Raw genomic sequence first — 7,720 nt, 5'->3', positions numbered from 1 at the left:
CATCCAGCGTTACATTCATTTGGTCTTGTATTTAAGATGGAAGAGGCTCCACCACATCCAAAGACCTTCAATAAAGTTAAGGTCAGGACTCCAACTCATGTGTGGTGGCCAAGTCATGTGTGAAAATTATTCCTCATGTTCCCCGAATCACTCTTTTACCATTTGAGTGCCGGAATATGCCTGTGCCATTAGGGAAGAAAATTCTTGAATAATGTGATGCCCTGGTCATTCGATACATTCAGGTCATCATCTGACTTAAATTTTTTTGCCACAGACAGTAACATTGTTAAGCTGAGACCTGACCAAATAAAGCAACCTCAGACCACAACACTGCCTCCAGAGGGGTATACATGGTTATACTATGCATAATACGTATCACTTTATGCGCTTCCCTTCGATTGATCTGGAATAGGTACCTTATTCTACTGATACAAAATCAGATCTTTATGCTTCCTTTTAGTCATCTTTTCGGATTAGTTTCACTAAACTGTGTTTCACTTAACTGATTATTATTATTATTATTATATTTTTTTGATGCAACTTCACTAAGAGTATACAAGATCTCCAAATACTGTCATTCATGACATATTTATTGTTGATGGTTCAACACTATCCTCAGTCCCTCACTCAGTTTCTATAGAACTTATCCTGTACAGGGTGGTGGGATGCCTGGCGCCTATAGGTTTTAATAATGTGTTGGAATCTAGAAAGTCAAGCTCACACATATGTTGTCATGTCCTATAATGTGCCTTCACAAACAGTTGGTCAGTTGGTACCTAAATTCTGATAATTTCAGCAACTAATAATCTTAGTTCTTTTATTTGCTTGATGCAGGACATTTCCTGGACTATGGTGTTAGTCTATAAGTGACAATAGCTAGGTTTCAGTTTTAGCTTGAGAAGCAAAAAAGCAAAAGGCTTTTTTTCTAACTTTAACTTTCTCATAGTGTCCAGTATGATCAAGAAAATTACCAGATGGAAGTAGTGAAGGTTTGGCCAAATGATTTGTAATGTACCTACTGATGCTCTATGACTTATGGTAGGGTTTAGTCAGCGATCCAATGAGATGACATGTAGAACCCAATGGTGTTTGGTGGGACTAGCATTAACATTAAACGTTATTATCTATTTGAGCAGAATGCACAGATGAGAAAGTGAGAAACCTGGAAAGAAAGCAGCTTTCATTCCTGCTGTGTCATTTCAGGTAGCACTAGTCAGCATCACTGAAACAGCAACGTGGAAAATTCAAAGTTGGAGAAGGTAATAATAAAGATTAATAAGCATCATAAGTCATTCTAGGTGAGTTTTTCCCTTTTCCCAAGTTTGCCTTAATGGTCCTTAAGGCTTGACTGATTAGATAATTCTAGATTAAAATAGGTTTTTCAAAACATCTGCCAGAACATCTGCAGGGTAAACAAGTGATCAGTGCTGTCATGCCTAAAGCTGGTATGAAGCTGGTAGCCTCCCTACTAATAGTCCTGGGTAAAAAAAAAAAAAAAAAAAAAGGACAAAAAGTGGAAACGAAGCATGTAGTGAGTTTTTATTTTCAGAAATAGCAAGCAGTAGCGCTAGTAATGACAGCTCAGACGTGGAAGTCTGCGCTGTTTGTGCTGAGCTTTTTGAGTGCAGTAAAGACTGACCTCAATGGAAAAAAATTCAAAGCCTCTCTCCTCCCCTCCTTCCCTCTCTCTTTTAATCCAAGCAATATGTGTCTTTAGCAGCGCTCACTGTACTAGGGGGAAATGCATATCTAAAAAAGATCTTTGCTGTGTTTTAGCATTTGCATATTGTTAACACTTTCTTCCTAACCACCCATCTCTCTGTCTCTGTCTCTCTCTGTCTCTGTCTCTCTTTCTCTCTCTCTTTTTTTCTCTACTTCTTAGTCCTTTTCTTGCTCTCTGTCTTTCTTTTTCTGTCTGTCTCGTCTGGTTCAGTGGATTTTTGTTGAGACATGATGCGTCATCATGCCACGTTATTGGAAAGCTGCAATTTCCATTTATTTTTCTCCTCGTCCCACCTTCTAGAATTTGTTATAGGAATTTAAACAGATCACATCCATACCATTGGAAGATCTATACCTGTCTAGAAGCAGTTGGGTTTGCATGTGAAAATCAGATAATTGTTTGTAAGTTTTCTTATACTACAGACAATGTGTTAGATAGAGGGTTAAAAAAGTGAAAATAATGGTAAGCAGAAAGAGGCGTTCTTTACATTTCTGTGGTGTGGTCAAGCTCTCCTGACCTAAAGCTCAAGACAGAACTAAAGACTTCTATTTTTATACCCTTAACTCATTTACTCTATGCCTTCTTGCTAACATACATTTACTTAATGCTTCAAAACTCTTTTCTTTTTTTGAGCTTTTTCTAAGCTTTGTTTGTACTGATTATTAATCTGGATATTACTAGTAATAAATTTTTTAGACAGTGACCATCGTAAAACAAAATATCAAGACTCAAAAAGATTCTCAACTTTAGGTTCAATTTTTTAGTACTTAGAGAATGTTCCCTAAACTGGCTTTACTTAACATCTTCTATTCATAGAAATCATGCCTACATTATATTTATCCTTTTGCTTACAGCAAATTAAATGTTCCCTGTCCAACTCCGAGCTGAAATTTCTCAGCATCTAATTATCATGTGTACTTCAAGCTTAAACCATACATGTTCATTCTTAGGCAAAAACCAGACAGAATATGTTTCTTTGATTAGAGCACATGAATTATCAAACAAACAAAATAATCCTGCTTAAGTGGGGCCACTTGATTAATGAGCTGACACATAGAAGCCTGAATCCTTATTATACAACAGTTAGTTCAGATTGGACGAGAGGCATTCCATGAGTGGTGATAATACAGCGTAACAGCACTGGGACGTTTAACTATATGTATTTTTCTGTTTCACAGGTGGTCAAACAATCCCTAATACACTAATTATCAGATGAAAGTAGGCCAGATGTGATGATTATTCTATAATCTATCCTAGTAAAATTATTAAATTATTATATTTTATTTTATATTTACATAGTATTTGTAATTACATGACTAACAACAAAAACAACAACAACAATAATAATTTCTTCCTGGGGTGTTCAGAGGGGTGGCTATCCTTCCCCCCTTGACCACACCCTTAGCTGTGCACCTGACTCATTGACATGTCTTTTCAGGTCATTGGTTATGATTTCTTATATAGTATGTATAAAGCAGGCAGTAAAAATACAAGAAGAAGCATATACTGTACAGTAGCTTGTGGTATATAGCATGCTCTATGGAAAAAACATTAGAAAGATCCCTGCTGAAAAAGTCTGTTTTCATGCATGTACGTATGTGAATAGGGTCACAAAAGTGGGGAAACCTCGCACTGCAGTTGAGCAAACTTAAAATCTGCTATTGTCTTGTCAAGCTGGGCAGCATCCAAGCGAGACGTGGCTGTGAAGAGAATCCATTCCAAAGAGCTACTTCCTGTTAAACACCTGCCAATGAGATTGAGGCAGAGAGGTGGGCGGTCCATAAGCCAGAGAATAGTTGAGGGTGTTTCATTGGTTTCATCCAGTGAGCAAAAAAGTTCTCGCAGAGGGAGTTTTGTTTGATCTGGAGTTTCACCTTAATATTTCATTTCCCCCCCCCCATCCCTCCCTCCTCTTCTTCTTCTCTTTCTTTGAGTTTATTCTCCTGCAAATCTCTTCTTCCATCTCACTAAAAAACCATTCAGAGCTAATGGCTTTTTGCCAGGGTTTTCTTTCTTTGTTATTTTTTTTAGCTGCCAAGTCCAAAGCCAACCTCTGATTGAAGGGTGTGTGCATTTTTATAGTACTTTGGCCATAATTTGAAGTATTTTAAATGTCTTCACCTTATATGGCACGAGCACATGGAATATAGAAATAGAGCACTGCGAAAGAGAAGGAAGAAAGGAAATTCACTACATCTGCAAATAGTTTTTTTTTGGTGATGACTTGATTTTTTGTCATTGTTTTTTGCTTGTTAACTTGGTATTTCTTGAATAAGGAACTTACTAAGTTATAAACACACATACACTCTTATACACTGGCGCTTGTGGCTGATTCAACATTCTTTGCAAAATTTTCAACTGAAAGCCTTTTTTTTTTCTTGGTATAGGCCAAACATCCTGCAAGGATAGGAAAATCTGACAGTTTTGACTATGAAGAAAATTTTCTTTTTTTTCCTTTTTTGTTCATTTAACACATTGTTCTTTTCTAAAGCAAAACCTGTAAAAAGATTACAATTTATTTCTTGTATAAATAAATACGTTTTTCATAAAAATACTAGGACAAATGTGTGTGTGTGTGTGTGTGTGTGTGTTGGAGGAAAGTGCTGTTGACATGTTCAAGGAAATTAATGATGATTAACATTTTTCATATGCACACTTTATTAGCAGTTTAAGTACACAATATAAGTAGCTGTGCTGCATCATGTTGTATTCCACTTCCTTAATTAGAATGGCAAGGATGAACACAGGGTCATGTTAAAAAAAGGAAAAAAAAAAGGCACCTCCATCAGCTTTGAAATTCCTACCTCGATATGTACTTATATGTGGCCCCAGAGGCACCACTGATGAGCAAGGCCCTTCACCCTCAACTGAACAGATACAATCGTGTGTGGAGCTGGAAACCCGACCCTGTAAGAAATCCTCCACTGAAATGATGCTTACCTCTGTAGGCATGGGGAGTATTTATCACCCAATGACACGTGGACGGACCCTAGAGGCGGCACAGTGGCCTTGCACCTGCCTTGGGTCTGTTTGCATGGAGTTTATTCTCTCTGGACTTTGGGTTTCCTCTTGGTATTCCGGTTTCCTCCCATAATCCAAAGACATGCAGAGTAGGCTAAGTGGCATTTCCCGATTTCAACGTGAGTGAGTGTGTACTCTGTGATGGATTGGCACGCCATCCAGGGTTCCCTGGGAAAGGCTAAAGGCCTACCATGACCCTGTACAGGATAAGTTTTAGAGAGAAGGAATCAGTCAGAGTTTTTCATGAACAACCTGATTCTTTGCTTCCTCTATTGTATCTTTAATCTCTTAGGTAAGTGCTTTTTTTTTCTTGTATGGCCAATTAACTGTTAGAGATTTTGATGCCCAGTTGTGGGTGAAAAACTACAATCCACAGTAGATGGAATAAAATAATATTGTACTCTTTAATATTTTATAACCAAAGGCAAATGAAGAGTTACAACAGTTGCACTAATGGCTCTGGACTCTTGATTGTGTATATCACAGATGTTTTTCTATACCCTGCAGGTAGGAACCTGTAGTTATGAATTTTAAAAGATGTGCTTGGTTTTTTATCAGGGGCAGAGGCGCCACACAGACCTGAACAGACCCTCCAATGAAACATGAAACAGCTGGATAATCCGGTTTAACACACAGGAAACTGGAGTCTTTGGGCTTTATGGTGCATCATTATTGATGCTACTGACTTTGGGACACTTGACATGTTCCATAAATAACACACAAATGCAGATGTTAGAAAAGTATAGCATACTTCAAAACATATATAGGCTATCATCAGTACAGTGAGTACATACATAATGATATTCTGGTTTGCTGCTTTATGTATGTCCATGTGCTACAGAAAAATGTGCTTCAGGTGGTCAATGGACAAAAAAAGAACTTGTTAATGCACTAGTAAATATATAAGTTTTTATAAAAAAAAAAATACATGAAAGCTAGCCACATGGTTATTAATAATATAATCACCCAAAAGTGCTAACGCTGGTTGTGATTAAATAAACTGTAATAGGCATGATGTCATTTTGTTAACACTAACTGCCTCCTGCTTGCGACCAAATAACCTACTGTACATGTTTAATTGTCCGGAAATAAAGAAAAAACTGCATTCCTTCCAGCATTTTACAGCATGACTGCAAACGATATAGTAATTTTTGGCCTACTGGATAGTTCAGAAATGTAATATTTTTGCTTTCTCATGTTGTACTTGGGTTGATAAGGAACAAATAGTGTTAGGAAACCATAATTGTTTATACTATTGATAGTTTGTAATAGAGCAAATGATTGCATAACAAATCGATTGCCAGTATTTCATAAGGTGTTTGGTCCCATTTTCGTTACAATATGGTTATATATTTTATATAATATATATATATATATATATATATATATATATATATATATATATATATATATATATTATAATAATATTATAATATTCGTTATAATATTTGGTCGCAATGCACAAAAGTGAACAAAGTTTTCTAATTAAAACCACCATTATAGCACTTTGCAGCACCATAGAGGAAGAAATAGTATTTGTGAAAAAAAGGGGGAAAATGGTGATCTGGGACTAGACATATTTACTGCAAAACTTATCTCTGATTAGCCGGATCTGAATATAAATAAAGCTGCCATTACCTCTTATGAATATTCACCAATTTGGACAAACCCCTCATAAACAGGGCTATATGCCAGAGAACGTTTGTGTACATAACCCCCGTATGAGTCACACTGAGGGGCGGTGAGGAGGATGTCAAGCTAAAAAGCAAGCACACAGTGAAGAGCTTTTGCAGCAGTGTGGGAAGAATGCAATACTACTGTAGATATCCAAAAACCAAAAACCTGAGCTCTCATTCCTGCCCTAGGTACAGTTAAGTGTTGGTCCCTTAATGCCTTCATACTTAAATGCAGTACCAGTCATTGTTTTTCCAAAACAGTAGCTGCCTATGCTGTGCTTTTTATTATTCAGGAGATTATGTTTTAATTCTATACACAGCACAGTCAAAATATAAAAGAGCATTTTTGTACTGTAGATCCACGATTTTCTCTCAGACTCTTATCCTCTTGTCTTATCCGCTCCATTTTTTCCTTTCTCCTGCAAGAACGTGAGGACGTAATGTGCTCTCCAGACGTGGGACTGAGCTCACTCTCTGACTAATTTTCCCAACTGGAACACCAAAGAAAGGGGGAAGGGAGAAGTCGATGACTCTCTGTGAGACATTTTTCCAGCAGAGCGCAGGTCTGGACAAAGTATATTCTGCAGGCCTTAAAAAAGTGTGTGTGTGTGTGTGTGTGTGTGTGTTAAGCAGCTGGATAATAGTAGTGTTACTTTTAGATGGCATACCAGCTTTGTATATATACAGCTGGTGAATCTGCAGTTCATCAGATATCAAACAGTAAAACGTTTTTAACTTTAGTAAATTATTATATTTTATGTAGCAAAAATATTCATTAACACAAAATGTCAAAATTGACTAGTTTGGAAACCTGACACCTGTAAAGAATTTGTCTGCTTGATCTGAGTTAACACTAAAGAATTGGAATTAAATGTCATCTTTGTGTGCCTTTTATCATTAGGTTTTGGTTATTTGAACTTTTTGTTTAATTGTTTATTTAGTTGAACCATGGAATAGTATTGTATATAACTTAATGTGAAAAGAAAATTATTGATCAAATAATAACTATATCCATTAACACAGCAAACTAGTGCATTTTGACAAATTCGAATCTTGTAAAAAGGTTTATTTTTTTGCTGGAATTTAATTACAAAACTCCCATACAGTTTATATTTATTACATATAAAGGGAAATATTACAAGCACTTTGTTCTTGCTTAGAGCTCATAAAAACAAAAAGTCCATTATTAGAATGTTTCACTTTAAGTCTGAATAAATAACTTTTCATACACTATAAATACCATGTATCTTTCTATCTTGTTCAGTACATACACAACAGATATGGGAAAGATTGCTAACTT

This window comes from Clarias gariepinus, chromosome 16 (assembly GCF_024256425.1).
Source record: "Clarias gariepinus isolate MV-2021 ecotype Netherlands chromosome 16, CGAR_prim_01v2, whole genome shotgun sequence".
NCBI lineage: Eukaryota > Metazoa > Chordata > Actinopteri > Siluriformes > Clariidae > Clarias > Clarias gariepinus.
The sequence above is the reverse complement of the archived record's forward strand: the minus strand, read 5'-3'. Positions refer to the sequence as shown.